The sequence below is a fragment of the Sus scrofa genome, chromosome 13 (genome assembly GCF_054392235.1).
Source record: "Sus scrofa isolate SSC_HxYL_T2T_F1_AM1 chromosome 13, Sscrofa_HxYL_maternal_Yorkshire_Landrace_v2.0, whole genome shotgun sequence".
NCBI classification, from domain to species: domain Eukaryota; kingdom Metazoa; phylum Chordata; class Mammalia; order Artiodactyla; family Suidae; genus Sus; species Sus scrofa.
Genome location: NC_139395.1, coordinates 43318574 through 43336426, shown reverse-complemented (window position 1 = coordinate 43336426; position 17853 = coordinate 43318574). Strand labels below are relative to the sequence as shown.

The 17853-nt window shown below is 41.3% G+C and overlaps 1 protein-coding gene and 1 long non-coding RNA gene across 6 annotated transcripts in view; both read right to left on the bottom strand.

Annotated features, from left to right (window-relative positions):
• LARS2 (leucyl-tRNA synthetase 2, mitochondrial) overlaps positions 1 to 17853 on the bottom strand; it is a 167539-nt gene that overhangs the window by 111538 nt on the left and 38148 nt on the right. The window lies entirely within an intron of this gene.
• On the bottom strand, positions 1942 to 10158 carry LOC146397291 (uncharacterized). The gene is made up of 3 exons (XR_014822955.1): positions 9623 to 10158; positions 8391 to 8674; positions 1942 to 6931 (listed from the first exon to the last, which is right to left on the bottom strand). It is a non-coding gene; the product is annotated as an uncharacterized LOC146397291 (long non-coding RNA).

Here is a 17853-nt window from a genome sequence, read left to right as displayed (position 1 = left end):
AATAATTGGACCAAATCCTGGGATGGATACTAAGTTTAAATGAGAAAATGTTGATATATGTACCTGGCAAATGCTTAGCACACAGATAAGAGAAGGATGGTGATGTCAGGGGCCCAAGGGTATCTAAGAATCACCAGGCCCCTTCCTCACAGTGTGGGTGTGGAATTAGCCTGCCGCCTGGGACACAAGGGAATGATAGGGAGGCTCACTGTCCACGCTCTTGCCTGGATAAGTCTTTTTTTTTTTTTTTTTGGCCACGCCTGCAGCATGCTCAAGTTCCCAGGTCAGGGATCGAACGTGTGCCACAGCAGTGACAACACCAGATCCTTAACTGGTGAGCCACCAAGGAACTCCCTGGCTGAGTCTTAAATGCCAAGTACATCTCCATCTTTTAGGACCTAACACAGATTTTTGGCTCATTATTTAAGTCCCCGAGTCTTGTTCACCTTCCTAAATAGACTGTCAGCAACTGAGAGCAAGAGAAGGACAGTGGGTGGAAGGAGCGAAAGGGACTCGGGCTGAAGATCAGGGTCTGAGTCCTGGACTAAATCCATGGCTCTGCTGTGGACTCACTGGTAACCCTGACTCAACTCTTTGGGCCTCGCTTTCTCATCTGGAAACTAGGATGCTATAACTGATGTAAGGATGAAGGGGTCTGAAAATGGTGAGCCAGGCTTTCCAACACTGTCTGGCCCAGTATGCATGCACAGCAGGTGCTCAATAAATCTTCATTAAAGCAAGAAAATATCAAAATTCAGGATGTCAGTGTCACTACACTTTAGAAACAAATTAAAGCTTTGAGGCAGAGTCCTTGCAAATTTTCTTAAATATAACAGGTTTTCTAAAAGAGCAGAATGTCTTTGTTCTCAGAACCAGTCTGGCTTATTCATATTAAATGTTGTCAAATGTAGGTTCACATGAGAAATGTCACCCCAATTCATACAGAACAAAGTGTTCTAAGAAACCTGTATGCAGAACCTTCAAACCTCTACAGGCAAATGAAGAACCACATTTCTCTCCACTGGCAACTTCTACATCATCAAAAACAAATGATGGCTTTTCAAAAGCAGACACATTGGAGATTGGTTTCGCAGCTCCCTGGAATAACACTAGTTCAGAATTCTGTGTTTCTCCCCATTTAATCCACCAGTGAGAAAACATCCCCTAAGAGTCTACTATTACTTAGTCGTTATGCCGGGACACTCGGTAACTAGCTACAGTCATAGACAATGGAGGCACAGAGAACAGAAAAAAGGGAATTCCCACCCACCTCGGGGCTCCATTTGTTCATTACTCACTGGGTTATTCCAGACTTTTACTGATCAGCACTGGATCAGGTGGCATGAAGTCAAATCCACCTACACTAAGCCTGTTGACAGTCTCTCTTCTCTTACACAATTTCTGTGAACTGTCTTCCCCACTCCTGCCCCAGTCATTCCCATCTGTGTCTGAGAGAAAAGAGGCAATCCATTCCCAACCTTAACTCCCAGAGGTATCCAGGCCCTAGAACCACCCTTCCCACCTCTCTGGGTTCTGCTCTATTCCATCTCATCTGCATCTTTTCCAACATCTCTCTGTCATCAACAGGCCCAGCCCAGACCACATGGCCCTGCTTCCTCCTTCCTAAACTATTTGTTATTCCCCAGGACTGCAGCCTCACTGTCCGTTTGGCCCTGTCTTCTCATCCCTCTTCCTTCAACCATCTGTTAAATTCCATCTTTGCTGAATTTCTGCCTCTGGCCTCCTCTACCTTCCCTGTTCTCCTTTTTTTGCAGAGCTGAGGGAACAGGTGTTAATATCAGGGTAATTAATTAATCATGAGCCTAACATTTGTCTAAGAACTCATTTTTATGTAATTATGTTTCTTCATCTCAGGAGTAACTTTAGACTGAAAATGAGCATTTAATGAAAATTGAAAATGACAAATGCTAGACACACTGCTTTTATAGAGCGTGCATTTTATTCTTAAAGGTCTTGTTTTTCAAATCTAGGGCTACAGCTAAATTTTCAAGTAATTTGAAAGGTTCATGTTCTACGTGCTCTTGAAGCCAATTTAGAGAATGAGTCTTAATGGAAGGAAAATCACGGTCTCTACAGTTTTAAAGACAACTCACCCTATCTTTCTGAGCTTGATGAGTAAGTTCCTCTTTTTGCTATTTTCTTGACCATTATTTTTTGAGCATTGTCATTTTTATGGTAACCCAAAAGCTGTCTCCTGCTACAAACTATGCAAGATTCTGTGAACTATCCATAATTGGACAAGAAGCAACAATTTGCTGAATTTCTTGGTAATTGTTCTTTGCCAGCTGACAAGAATTTCACCAAGGCAGGCCAACAATATAGACAGCTTTTCTAACAAGACAGCTGGGGACAGAAAATTCACCATTAAACCACAGATGAGATGAATGGGTTTGAGTTGTAATTTGCTATCAGTTTACTTGGGCAGATGCCAGTATTTCCACTATCCAAGCAAAACTAGCACTCTACAATTGTTCCATTTTTCTGGAAGGAAAAGAACATTAATTTTATCTGCAACATTCTTGAAAATTTCAGGATCAATAGAGCAAAGTCGCCTGAATGATATTTTTGAAACGTGAGTTTTCCAGGTTCCCTGAATATTTGTTAGGCACGGACATGGGTCCACAGGAAGAGGAAATAGCAATTCATCAGTTCCATGGATGCAAACAGTGATAGCCCCAAATGAGCTGTTCTGCTGCCTGCAAGCTCCATGAGGAATGAGTAGGAGAAACCCATCATAGCTTGAAAGATTTCATATAAGGCACAGGCCAAGAAATTACACTATAAACTTAGAAAAAAGCATAGAAAAGTATTTTGAAGATCTTTTAGTCCAATGAGGCTTAAGGGAAAGACTAGGGGTGAGGAAGTACAGACCAGAATCTCACAAGAAGGGGGAATTTAAAACTATACATGCCATCTTCTTCTAGGAAGATGAAATCAATGGCGCTTTCCCCTGTTCCCTCCACTAGGTACAACTAAAACCCCTGAACATTATATGTATAAAACAAATATAAGACTTCAATAAATTGAGAAGAGAAGGCAGACTAATTAGGAAACTTGGCCCCCAAAGAATGACAAAGTGGCGAGTTCCATGGATTTTCTTTTTGCCTCCTAAGTCCCCAAACCAGAGTTAATGAAGCCAGAAATGCCAAGGAGTAAAGACAAAAGAGAGAGAGAAAAGGAGAAAAGAAAGCCAGAGAGAGAGAGAGAGAGAGAGAGAGAGAGAGAGAGAAAGAAAGAAAGAAAGAAAGAAAGAAAGAAAGAAAGAAAGAAAGAAAGAAAGAAAGAAAGAAAGAAAAAGAAAAGAAAAGAAAAGAAAAGAAAAGAAAAGAAAAGAAAAGAAAAGAAAAGAAAAGAAAAGAAAAGAAGGGAGGGACAGAAAAGAAAAAAAAAAAAAAAAAAGACTGCTTTCTTTAGCCAGAGGACATGAAAAGGGATAGCCTAGTATGACAGAGAACTTACATAATAACTGTTCTACTCCAGTCAACACCACAGAAAAAAAATGACAGCCCTACCCCAACCAGCAAGAAGTTAATGAAGAGTCTAGACTTAACAACCTCAGGAGGCAACAACAAAGCACTCCAATCTCTCTCTGCATCAGAGTGGTGTCAGAGGAGGTTGAGTGGAGAGTCAGAACTTTCCTACCCCTACTGGACTCTAAAGAACAACCAACCCCCTTGGTGGTGTCAGTGGAGACCACAGAAAAGGGCTGGACTTCTACTTCCACAAGCAGTAAGGAGGAGTCTCTCTCTCTCTCTCTCTCCCTGATGGGACAGCACTGGGGAGTTCAAATGGAAAGTCAGGGAACTCATCTCTGCTCAGCAGTAACAAACACTTGTTCATGATGTCAGAAGTGTCCACATGGACAGTCATAAGGTGCCTCTTTCTAGTCACAGTGATATCACTGAAGGCACAGTAAGGAGCAGTATCAAGGTGACCTAGCAGTAACAAGGAGGTCTTCCTTTCCTGGAGAGTCAGTGATGGGCTACATGCAGATCCTAGACTCCCATGTCCACTTGGAAATAAAAAGAAGGTGTCTCCTATACCGACTAAACCAGTATTAGAGGAGAACTGCTAAAATAAGAGGTTTAAATAAGATTCAGAGTCTTAAAAAAATCCCCTAATTTTCCAGGTTTCAGTAGAAAATTATTAGCCATACCAAAAACTAGAAAAATCTCAAAATGAATGAGAAAAGACAATCAACTTATGCCAACGCCATGATAACCAGAATGTTAAAATTATTTGACAAGAGTTTTAAAGCAGTCATAAAAATGCTTCAGTGAGAAATTACCAGGAAGTCTTCTACGAAGAAAGAGAAGTTGTAAAAATGAAATGGAGATTTTAGAACTAAAAAACAAAATAACTGAAACAAAAGCCCCTGCTGTGGCTCAGTGGGTTAAGAATTTGACTGCAGCAGCTAAGGTTGCTGCAGAGGCACAACTCTGATCCCTGGCCCAGGGCAGTGTGTTAAAGGATCTGGCATTGCTGCAGCTGCAACCTGCAGCTTGGATTCCCTGGCCTGGGTGTGGCCATTAAAAAAATAACAATAATTGAAACAAAAAATTAAATGTTTGGGTCCACCAGCAGAAATGGAGGGAATGGAGGAAAAAGATTCAGTGAACCTGAAGACAGAACAATAGAACTTACCCAATTTGAACAAAAAAGAAAATAGAAAAAAATGAACAAAGCCTCAAGGCATGTGGGACTATAATGAAAGAGTTCACATTCATGTCACTAGAAGAGAAAAGAGAGTAGAACGGAAAAGTATTTGAAGAAATAATGGCTTACACGTTTTCAGACTTGGAACAGCAATGTAAGCCTTCATATTCAAGAAGCTGAGTAAACCCTCAAGCAAGATAAACCTAAAGAAATCCGCTCCAAAACACATTGTAATCAAACTTCTGAAAACTAAAGACAAAGAAAACATCTTGAAAACAGCCAAAGAGAAACAATGTCTTACCTACAGTGAGAAAATAATTTCAAAAATATCAGGTTTCTGATCAAAAACCACAGAGGCAGAGTTCCCGTCGTGGCGCAGTGGTTAACGAACCATGAGGTTGCGGGTTCGGTTCCTGCCCTTGCTCAGTGGGTTAATGATCCAGCGTTGCTGTGAGCTGTGGTGTAGGTTGCAGACATGGCTCGGATCCCGAGTTGCTGTGGCTCTGGTGTAGGCGGGTGGCTACAGCTCCGATTCAACCCCTAGCCTGGGAACCTCCATATGCCGAGGCAGAGGCCCAAGAAATAGCAAAAAAGACAAAGCAAAAACAAAAACAAAAAGAAACAAACAAACAAACAAAAAAACCCACAGAGGCCAGAAAGAAGAGGTAGGTTTTTCAAGTGCTAAAAGAAAAGAGCCGTCAACCTAGAATTGTATACCCAATGCAGTTATCTTTCAAGAATAAAGGGGAAATCAAGGCATTCTCAGATGAAGAAAAACTGAGAAGTTGTCATGAGCAAGTGTGCCCTAAAAGAATAGCTAATGGAGGAGTTCCTGTTGTGGCGCAGTGGTTAACGAATCCGACTAGGAACCATGAGGTGGCGGGTTCGATCCCTCACCTTGCTCAGTGGGTTAAGGATCTGGCATTGCCATGAGCTGTGGTGTAGGTTGCAGACGTGGCTCAGATCCCGTGTTGCTGTGGCTGTGGCTGTGCCATAGGCTGGTGGCCACAGCTCCGATTAGACCCCTCGCCTGGAAACCTCCATATGTTGAGGGAGCGGCCCTAGAAAAGACAAAAAAAAAAAAAAAAGAATAGCTAATGGAAGTTCTCTAGGCAGAAAGAAAATGACAAAAGAGGTAATCTCAAAACATCAGGAATGAAGAAAGAACAAAGAAAAAAAGCAAATACAGGGGTAAATACAAGAGACTTTTTCTCGAGTTTTCTGAATATATTACAAGGCGGGGCGAAGAGTAAAGGCATGTAAAGCAAGGTTTCTACACTTCAAACTGATAAAACAACCTTACCAGCAGACTGTGACACATTATATATGTAATGTAATACCTAATGCAACAACAAAAAAGGAATATAATGATAAATACTCTAGATAAATCTATACGGAACTTTAAAAACAGTTCAAGTGATTCACAGAAAGGCAGGAAGAAAAAACAGAGAAACAAATGAACAAAAACAGAAGAAACCAGAAAGTAAATAAAGTGGAAGAATTATGGCTTAACATACCAATAATTACATTAAATGTAAATTATCTAAATACACCAAAGTTTGACAGAATATATTTTTTAAAAACCAGCATAAACCAAATATATTCTGTTTAAACAGAATTGATTTCAAACATAATGATACAGGTCAATTGAAAGTAAAAGGATGAAAGAAGATATACCAAGCAAAAGTCAAAAAAAGGGAAGAGAGGCTATATTAATAAAGATAAAGCAGACTAAGAGGAGTGGTTATATTATCCATATGTTTCATGCATACTTCAAAGTAAAATGTACTTCATATATATTTCATATACTTCAAAGTAAAACATTATAAAGTAGAAATCAGAGCAAAGAAAATCACGAGGGACAGAGAGAGACATTATGTAATGATCAAAAGGTAAATCACCAAGAAGACATTGCAATCCTAAATGTATTTACAGTTCCAAACAGCGGAACTGTAAAACACATAAAGCAAGAACTGGTAAAAATGAAAGGGGAATGGAAAAATCCATAATTACAGTTGAAGACTTCAGTAACTTCCTGAAACAACTCATAGTATAGATAGGAAATAGATTTCAACATCATCCAACAGCATCTAACTCACATTTATACAACACTACACCCAACAACAGCAGAATACACATTTTATTCTTAAGACACCAAGACAAATCAAATCTTGGGTCCTAAAACAAACCTCAGGAATTAAAATCTGTCATATGAGAAATATATTTGAATTTTGTCCCCATTTTTGGCACAAAGCTCTCCAAAATCATTAGAACTTCCTGACTGAAGTTTCTTTGAGCAACCCAACCCAACCCAACCTTATGCTAATGAGTTGATTTAGGGTGGGGGTTCCTAGTCAGCCTCAGGATGGGGCTGGTCATCAGAAAGATCAAGTGGTTAGAGGGCTAGGACTTTCAGTCACACCCACCAAATTGCTGGAAAAACATTTTTTGTTTGTTTTTTTAGGGCCACACCATGGCATATGGAAGTTCCCAGCCTAGGTGTGCAGTCGATGCTATGGCTGCCAGCCTACGCCACAGCTACAGCAACTTGGGATCTGAGCTGCATCTGCTACCTACACTGCAGCTAATGGCAACACTGGATCTTTAACCCACTGAGCAAGGACAGGGAATGAACCCGCATCCTCATAGATACTAGTCGGGTTCGTTACCACTGTGCCACCACAGGAATTCCTATAAAAACTCATAAGCCTCTGGGATGGTAACATGCAGGAAGTTCTACTGAGGGCCCTTCTGGACCCTCATCCTATGTACTTCTTGATCTGTATCCTTTGATTTCCTTTAGAATAAATCAGTCATCTAGAAAGTAGACTGTTTTCCTGAATTATGTGAACTTCCTGAATCCCCTCTAGCAAGTTAATCAAGGAGGGGCTGTGGAAACCTCTGACTTACAGCCAGTTGATCAGAAGCACTGGTAACAACTAGACTTAAATGATTGGCATAAAAAGTAGGGGGAGAAGGAAAGTCTTGTAGCACTAAGCCTTTAACCTGTGGGACCTAACACTGTCTCAATGTGGAAAGCATGGAAAGCAGGCAGGCTCTAAGAAGCAAAGACTGGTCGCTGGAGGACAGCCAGCAAAGAAATGAGGACCGACTCCTACAAGCATGAAGGAATGATATGCAGCCAACACTTAGAATGAGGGAGGAAGCGGATTTTCCCCAAAGCATCCAGTAAGCAACACAGCTCTGCCAAAACACTGACTCCAGGCAAAGGACCCAGTTATTCTCACCCGAATTTCTGATCTACTGAAACTGTGAGATAACAAATTTGTGTTGTTTTAAGATGCTAAGTTTGTGGTAATTCGTTGTGATTGCAGTAGAACAGCAATATAGGAGACTTGACTAGGATAAAAACAGCTATAAAAGACATTCATGAGACAACTGGGAAATTCACATGTGGACTGGATATTAAGTAACATGGAATTACTATTAATTTTATTAGCTGTCGAATGGTATTGCGGTAATGCAGGAGGACATCTTAAACCTTCGGACATAAATGCCAACTTACTTAGGGACAAATGGCCACCATGTCCACACTATGAAGCAGATATGGCAAAATGTAAACAACTGTTGAATCTAGGTGAAAGGCAAGTGAATGTTCACTGCACTATTTTTTCAACTGTTCTGAATGATGGGGAAAAAATGTTATAATGAAACTTTAGAGAAACAAATGTTGAGTTAAAGAAGTTAGGCACAAAAGAACACACACTATCTGAGTCCATTTATGTAACTATAAAAAACACATGTAGGTGGGAAAACTGGACTGAAAATAAGGCAGTGATAATCGTAAATGTCAGTCTGAGTGGTTCCTGATGGCAGCGGTAATGGGGAGAGATGGAGCTGTGATTACAAAAGGGCACACAGAGAGCTTCTGGGCACCACAAGGTTATATTTCTTTTTTTCTTTTTCTTTGGCCTTTTTAGGGCCCTACACGCAGCATATAGAGGTTCCCAGGCTAAAGGTCTAATCAGAGCTACAGCTATCAGCCTAAGCCACAGCCACAGCAATGCCAGATCCAGATCCAAGCCATGTCTGCAACCTACACCACAGCTCACAGCAATGCTAGATCCTTAACCCACTGAGCGATGCCAGGGATTGAACCCGCAACCTCATAGTTCCTAGTTGGCTTTGTTTCTGCTGCACCAGGACGGGAACTCTAAGGTTTTATTTCTTCAGCCAGGTGGTGGCTATACATTCCAATAATGTATTAAGCTTTCCATACATGTTTTATGCTCCAGCCTATTCATAATCTAATATTTCACAATGAAGGAAGTTTTAAAAATAATCTTGAACTTGCAGAAACATTGCCTATTTTTAAAAAATTTGTTTTTATTATTCACTTATGCTTTACCTTATGTCAGAAAGAACTGATGGGAGGCCTGCATTTTGATTCCTACCTAATAGGGTTTGGGAACACGATCATTCTTAAGATCTTTCTTCTGAACAGAAAAACAAAACCACAGACCCACTGCATCAGAAACACTGGGGGTGGGGCCCAGAAATCTGTGTTTAATAAGCCCTCTTGGTGATTCTGATACTCACTACTGTTCAAGAACCACTGGTATAGGTACACACATCCATAATCTTCATTATTTTCATGGAGTAACAACTTTGTCTTCAATACCTTTTGGATATTGCTTCCCAACATGCTCAGAGCACCTTGTGTCATACACCCACAGGCACCTGCTCTGTCAAAGGGTCTACTGGTGGAGTTCCTATTGTGGCTCAGTGGTAATGAACCTGACCAATATCCATGAGGATGCAGGTTTGATCCCTGGCCTCACTCAGGGGGTTAAGGATCCAGCGTTGCTGTGAGCTATGGTGTAGGATGCAGATGTGGCTTGGATCCCACATTACTGTGGCCATGGTGTAGGCCAACAGCTGCAGCTCTGATTTGACCCCTAGCCTGGGAACTTCCATATGCCACAGATGTGCCCCTAAAAAGACAAAAGAAAAAAAAAAAGCTTCTACTGGCTATTGTGCAGAACTGATCCTGAGACCTGATTCAGCCAGGGGAGAGAAGTTTCGCATGCTTATTTTCTAAAGTATTTGACTAGTGATCTAATCTCTTCAATAACCATAAGAAGTTGAAGCTCAGAAGGGCACGAGACCATGCCCACCACGTGTGAATGGCAAGACCTATGACCAAAATCCAAGCCTCAGGGATGAGCATCCAAGATCCCATCTTCTAGAAGCACTTAACAAGCACTAATTTGGGAAATTCTATTCCCATTAGCCAGAGTGTGCACCCCTGATAGGGCTCATGACCACCAGTGAGAACTGTGGGTAAAACAAACTACTTCTTTGAAAAGCCTTGGAGTTCCCGTCGTGGCACAGTGGTTAACGAATCCAACTAGGAACCATGAGGTTGCGGGTTCGGTCCCTGGCCTTGCTCAGTGGGTTAAGGATCCAGCGTTGCTGTGGCTCTGGCGTAGGCCGGTGGCTACAGCTCCGATTCGACCCTTAGCCTGCGAATCTCCATAGGCCGAGGGAACGGCCCAAGAAATAGCAAAAAAAAAAAAAAAGAAAAGAAAAAGAAAAAAGAAAAAAAAAAGAAAAGCCACATTTACTAAGCTGTCCCAAGAGAACTCCGCCTTTAGTTGGGGCTGAAAAGTCCAAGAACATTATTCTGACTGCGACAACAAAAGACTAACCTCTATGCTTTAGGCTGGTAAATACTGAGCTTGCACAGCTGTGAATGAGGCCAGCTGTGCGTGTGCTAGGTATTCACTATGAGACATAGTTTCTTTCTTTTTTTTTTTTTGTCTTTTTGCTATTTCTTTTGGCCGCTCCCGCGGCATATGGAGGTTCCCAGGCTAGGGGTTGAATCGGAGCTGTAGCCACCGGCCTACGCCAGAGCCACAGCAACGCGGGATCCGAGCCGTGTCTGCAACCTACACCACAGCTCACGGCAACGCCGGATCGTTAACCCACTGAGCAAGGGCAGGGACCGAACCCGCAACCTCATGGTTCCTAGTCGGATTCGTTAACCACTGCGCCACGACGGGAACTCCTGAGACATAGTTTCTGATCATAAAGTTCTGACTAAAGTTTTGAACCTTATGCACCAGCACCAGTCTTCCCTTAAATGAAAGCACCAGAGATAAGCTGCCAATATATTTCAGCTAAAACAAAGGTAGAGCCTCCTCCCTCCCAACTAAAGGGAAAACCTCCAAAAAAAGGTTAATTTTCTGATTCTGAAGGAAAGCAAGTAATTTAGAGCCAGAGACCTATCAGACAAACTGCTTCATCTCTGTAAGGACTTGAAAGAGGACTCGGAGAGTCAAACACTTCGAGGGCCTGGGACATGTTGTCAAGGCAACCACAGCTCTGAGCTCTCACAATGGAAATCTTCCTGACCATGTTTTTAGGCATTCACTTGCCCGGAATTCTTTTTGTTTTAAGCTATTCTTTAAATTCTTTTAAAAGAAAAAGTGTTAAAAATGAATCTTTCCATTATCCTGGCACCCTCATCATTTCTTGGAATTTAATCCTTCCTACCATATGCCTATCTTCTATGTAAATAAAATTCCAAGGAAATAAGGGCCTTGAAGCAACAATAATTTTCACTTTGTAATCATACAAATCACGCTGTCTTGGAAAAGAAACTTGTGCGGGTATGGTCCAAAGAGCTTGCATGTTTTGGATGAAAAGAGGGTACTGTTTCCAAACCATGATAATGACATGAGAGTAGCAAACAAAAAGGTTAACAAAGACCAGCAGAAGAACAGGCTAACAAACCTACGGTATAAAGAGACAATGACAAGACAACCAGGGAAATCTACAAAATGACTGGTATTCCACGATTTTATCATTAATTGTTTTAGGTATGATAATGGAATTGTGAAGAAGGCAGGAAGGCAGGCAGGCAAGAAGGGTAGGGGAGGAAAGAGTGAGACTTCATCTTCTAGCCATACATACTGAACTCTACAGATGAGGTTTTGTGATGTCCGGGGCTTGATGCAAAATAATTCAGAGCAGAGGGGTATAGAGCAAGTAAGGTTGGTCATGTAATAGCAACTGATGAAGCCGGGTGAGGAGTATTTGGGAGTTCCCTATACCATTCTCAATTTTCTAGTTTAAATTGAAAATTTTCCAAAAGAAAAAAAGAAAAAGAAAAAAAAAAAGAGGCAGGAGAGTCAAGATGAGAGGAAAAGACAAGTAGGTGAATCAAGGAAAATGGATGTGAGACAACAAGGGAATGGAAAGAGAACAGTGAGAGGGCAGAAAGATGCAGGGAAAGAGAGATAAATGGAAGTAGAGATCTGTGTACATGGTGGAGGTGCTACAAACACCTCAGTAGCCCCCAAACGTTATGTAGATTGATGGGTAAGATGTGGAAAAGCTCAACATCACAAAAGCCTGTCCAGATAAAAATTTTAACAGAGCACAGTTCAGATGTGCCTCATCCACTGCTCTAAGATAACCACACTCCCCATCCCTCTAGCCCACACAGCCTTCGAGGAACAGGCCAGGGCCATTTTGAGTTTGTTTAGGTGGACGACTGTCTTGGGGGCAGTAATTCCCTGTGTTTGCCTGGCCCCACAGGGACTGATGGGCAAGTCATCAGTATTATTACTGGGCATCAGAAGATGAATGTAGGGAGTTTTTTTTGGTTTTTTTTTTTTGTCTTTTTGTCTTTTGTTGTTGTTGTTGTTGCTATTTCTTGGGCCGCTCCCGCGGCATATGGAGGTTCCCAGGCTAGGGGTTGAATCGGAGCTGCAGCCACCGGCCTACGCCAGAGCCACAGCAACGCGGGATCCGAGCCGCGTCTGCAACCTACACCACAGCTCACGGCAACACCGGATCGTTAACCCACTGAGCAAGGGCAGGGACCGAACCCGCAACCTCATGGTTCCTAGTCAGATTCGTTAACCACTGCGCCACGACGGGAACTCCGGGAGTTCTCTTGTGATGCAGCACATTAGGAACCTGGCCTTGTCACTGCAGTGGCTCGGGTAGCTGCTGTGGCATCAGTTTGATCCCTAGCCCAGGAAACTCTGCACGTCTCAGATGCAGCCAAAAAAAAAAAAAAAAAAAAAAAAAAGAAGGAAAAAAGACTAATGTAAAAACATGAGAAGGAAATCAAACACAGGAAATAAAAATCTAATGAGAATGAGTGCATATAAAAACTCCTAAGATTGCCACAATGAAGAAATTCAACCAAGTGGCAACTCTTGACGACTCTAGTAAAGGAGAGAAGTTAATCCAAGTATCATTTTTCCCTGGCCTGGAATATATTTCCATTCTGTCCTGCTTTGAGTTTACACTGGAGTATGAGTGTTTGGGGACTGCTCAGTATGCACCATAAACAACAAATGAAGCCCTGCTTTGGCAGATTCCACAGGCATTGCTTTGAATCCTATCTGGTTTGGACTTTTTTTTCCTTCATACACTTGGCTGGTTTTGAATGGAACTCCTAGGGACTGTTCCCAAACAATTAACCAAATGATTCTTGGTATAAACCAGGCTCCAGTGTCTACTCCAACCAAGATTCATAGCCAAGGTCTGGTCTAGAACCAGCTTAGGCACCAGAGCACTGGTGAGGGGGCAGAGGTCAAAGTCAGAGACACGCCTGCCCCAGTGGACCATTCCACACAACTCCAAAGCTGTGTCACTGTCACAAGGAACTCACAGGGCCATCCCCTAGGACCAGTGCATGATCGCCAAGGCCATAACCTGAACCCATGAGAATAGAATGCAGGTCACAACCTCTCCAGAAAGGCTACCAATTAATTCCACAAAGTAAGTGCTCAACAAAATATACATCTTTTCTCTCTCATTGCACAGTTTGGAATTTTATCTCCTCTTTACTCTTCCCTTAGTAGATGTTCAGCTATTCAAATTCCACTTTCATTTTCTTACTTTCCATCTCAAGATTACACTAGCTGTTTGGGGAATAATATCTGCAAAAGTGAAACACCGTGCTGAGTTAAAAGACATCATTTGATTATCATTCTGGCTCACCAGAAATGCTTTAATTCCAGAAATGCATCTTCTTTTTTTTTTTTTTTTAAACTCAGAGAAATTAAGCCTTTTATGTAAGAAAGATGAGAATGCCGATCCAGAGCTGGATCGTTCCTACAGGGATTCCCATCCCGGTAAAGGCAGGAAGAATGAGGCCGTGCCCCAGGTTTTCAAGTTCGCTTTCTCCATCTGGGGGAGGAAGAGAACATTTCTGAGTCATCTTATTTTTAAAATATTTTATTAATTCTCAGCTAGCCATCTGCTTAATTATCCAGTTATTATGAGATTTTAGTAATGTTATTTGCAAAGGACACAGATTTTCCTCATCAATTAAATAAACTATTCCTCTACTTCTTCACTTTGCCACTCTGTATGACCTAACAGATTATAAAGGTTTTATCAAAAAGCACTGGTAGATTTATGGGCAAGAGAGCCCAAGAATACATATATAAACTTGTTTCTGTAACTCCCATTAAAATGAATATAAAGATGGGGGTTGAGGGGTCTGCACCAATACCAGGAACAACAGAGGTGCCACTGACATGCAGAAACATCAAGGAATTTTGGCAGATGGGACCAGGTTGAAGCAAAATACCATAAGACAAACAGCACCCCCCTCTCTTAAGGACTGACTGGGTTCTTGAGAAGCAGGGCTCTGGAACCCCCTTATTTGAAAGGGCAAGTCCAGAGAGGACAGTTGGCTATGGAGCAGGTGGAAAGCCCATAAACCCCATACCTCTGGCTGTGGTGGCTCAGGTGGCAGTCATGGTCTAGGGTATCTGTGACGCCACACCTCACACCTGGGTAAAGATCAGACCAAAGAGAAAGATGCACCAGGAGCAGTAGGTTCCCCAAACCCCAAAAGAAATAAGTGAGGCAGAAACCATGACAGAGCTTCCACTCTGCTGCCCTCAGGTTGATGGATCTCTTAAGTGATACACTAGTCTATCTCACTCAGGAAAAACAGGGGAAAAAATGTATAAGGTTCCATGAAAAGATTCTGAAACAAACAAGAACATGCATTCCAAACTTGTAAAAAGATTCATTATAAGAAGCAAAAGCAATTTTTCAAGACCTAAATTCTCAGGAAAATTTCTGAATATGTATGTTCTGTGAAATGAGATAAGATAGCAAAATAATTAAAAAAAGAAAAAAAGCACCTGGCCAAGAGGCTTAAAAAAGAAAATGGAAACTGAATGAGATGAAAAAAACCAAAAATTAACCTAAAACATCATAGCAAAATCACTATCTGCATTAGAAAACATATGAAGCAGCCCTGATTCAATAGAAACCGAATCAGTGATGTGGAAAGCAAACGCGAGAAATTCTCCCAAAAGAGAGAGAAGAACAAAGGGACCAAAATCAGGAGAGAGATGGTGAAAACAATGGAGGATGGTGAACAGAGCCCACTTGGGGAATCTGTGAGAAAGAGAGCCCAGAGAAGTGCCAGGAGGAAAGACCTGGGCTGCAACCAAAAGTGGTCATCGAGCACCAGGCAAAATTAAAGTGAAAGGATGGACACTGAGCTACACTCCGATGAAAATTTTAAATGGCAAAGGTACTGACAGAAGGAAGCTAACAAGCATGAAAATGAGGGTAGAAAGATCACTCTATTACAAAGAGATGATCTGGGCTGCCCTTAGGCTTCTCCATCAGAGGCCAGTGGGTCAGGTGGTGATGGTTCCATAAATCTACATATGTGATTAAATTGCACAGAACTAACTACTGGTACACACACACACACACACACACACACACACACACACAGTGTATGCATATAAATAATATATGCATATTAAATATGCATATAATACATGCACAGTGTGTGCATATAAAAACTGGTGAAATCCGAGTAGGATGTGTACTCTAGTTAATGGTAATGTTCAGTGTTAACTTCCTACCTTTGATGTTATATTGTAGTTATACGAAATGTAATCATCAATGGGGGAAGGTGGGTGAAGGGTCCATAGTGCAACTTCCTGCAACTCTGTCGGTTTTTGGGTTTTTTTTGTATTTTTAGGGCCACATCTGAGGCATATGGAGGTTCCCAGGCTAGGGAGTTGAATCGGAGCTACAGCTGCTGGCCCACACCACAGCCACAGCAACGTGGGATCTAGGCCACCTCTGTGACCTACAGCACAGCTCACGGCAATGCCGGATCCTTAACCCACTGAGAGGCCAGGGATCGAACCCTCATCCTCATGGATATTAGTCAGGTTTGTTAACCATGGAGCCACGATAGGAACTCCTGTAGTTGTTTGTTTTTTAAGATAGCAGATCAAGGATCAAGGTCTACTAAAGATATCTGAAAGAAAAAAGACTTCAATACCCTCAATAAATTGCTGGTCATAGGTGAAAGCAACGAAAACCATTCTGCGTTATGAAAATAACATGTAACGTTAGAAGATTTAAAGCAAGGACTAAAAAAAAAAATCTAGGAGTTCCCGTAGTGGCACAGTGGTTAACGAATCCGACTAGGAACCATGAGGTTGCGGGTTCGGTCCCTGCCCTTGCTCAGTGGGTTAACGATCCGGCGTTGCCGTGAGCTGTGGTGTAGGTTGCAGACGCGGCTCGGATCCCGCGTTGCTGTGGCTCTGGCGTAGGCCAGTGGCTACAGCTCTGATTCGACCCCTAGCCTGGGAACCTCTGTATGCTGCGGGAGCGGCCCAAGAAATGGCAAAAAGACAAAAAAAAAAAAAAAAAATCTAAAATTTTCTTCACAAATCTAAATTCTAAAAATGGACAATCAAGCTCTAAGAGGTCTGCTGAACACTGAAACTAGTTAAGGATCACTCAGTTTAGGTAACCATTGTGAATATTGACTTTAAAACCAAAAGCAAAGATCTATGTTTAAGAAATGACATCTGACCAGAAAAAATATAAGAAGAAGAAATTAGACCTAAAATCTCAGAATATTCCCAAAAAACTTCTAAAAAATAGATTTAGAAAGTGGAAAATGATACCATTGTGGCCCAGCAGTAATGAACCTGACTAGTATTCATGAGGATGCGGGTTTGATCCCAGGCCTTGATCAGTGGGTTGAGGATCTGGAGTTGCCATGAGCTGCGGTGTAGGTCGCAGACACAGCTTGGATTTGGCATTGATGTGGCTGTGGCGTAGGCTGGCAGCTACAGCTCCCATTTGACCCTAGCCTGGGAACTTTAAGGCAGGTACAGCCTTAAAAAGAGAAAGAAAAAAAAAAAAAAGTGGAAAATATAACTTCTAGCTAGTCTCCTTATCTTACATGGGAAGCAAAAATACATACTGTTTTATTTTTATGTTACTACTAAACACATAGTTTTAAAAAACCGTTAAAGCTACCTTTTAGCAGAATAAAAAAAGAACTGATATACTAGTTATAAAAGTAAATACAAATACCTTACACTTCGCTGTTAAAGACAAAGATTCTAGCTTAGCTAAAAGGTTTCCCCCATATGCTTTGTCTATCTTTTAATTTTTTAAATTAACTGTATCTACAAATGATGCACCTAAAGAATTCAACACATTGCCGTGAGCTGTGGTGTAGGCCACAGACGCGGCTCGGATCCTGCATTGCTGTGGCTCTGGCGTAGGCCGGCGGCTACAGCTCTGATTCGACCCCTAGCCTGGGAATCCATATGCCATGGGAGCAACCCTAGAAAAGGCAAAAAAACAAAAAGACAAAAAAAAAAAAAAAAAAAGAGAGAATTCAACAAATAAAGGATAAAAATACATCAGGGAAATAGAAACACAAGACAGTAGGGATAGCACTGTTAATACCAGAAAATAAGAGGAAACCTCTTTTGCCAGGTATTAAATCCAATTATAAAGCAATTATAATTAAAAATAGTACAGTAATGACATAGAAATGTATCAAATGAACAGAAATCGAACTTGGTGTGTAACAGCATAAAAGAAGATGGTTATAATAAAGGTAGCTTTTTAAATCAATGAGGAAATGACTAAAAATAAAAAACAGAAACGATTATTTAGAAAAAGTAGGAATTCCTTATCTTATATACTAAAATAATTCTGATTGAGTTAAATGCAAAAATTAAACAAGATTAGAGAGAAAATATAAATGTACTTATCTATCTCAAAGTATATATCTGTGTGCTAGCAACAATCCCACTACAAACAAAATGCAAGGCAAACAACGCACTAAGGGAAACTATTTGTAACAAAATGAAAATCATTATGCAAAGGACAAAC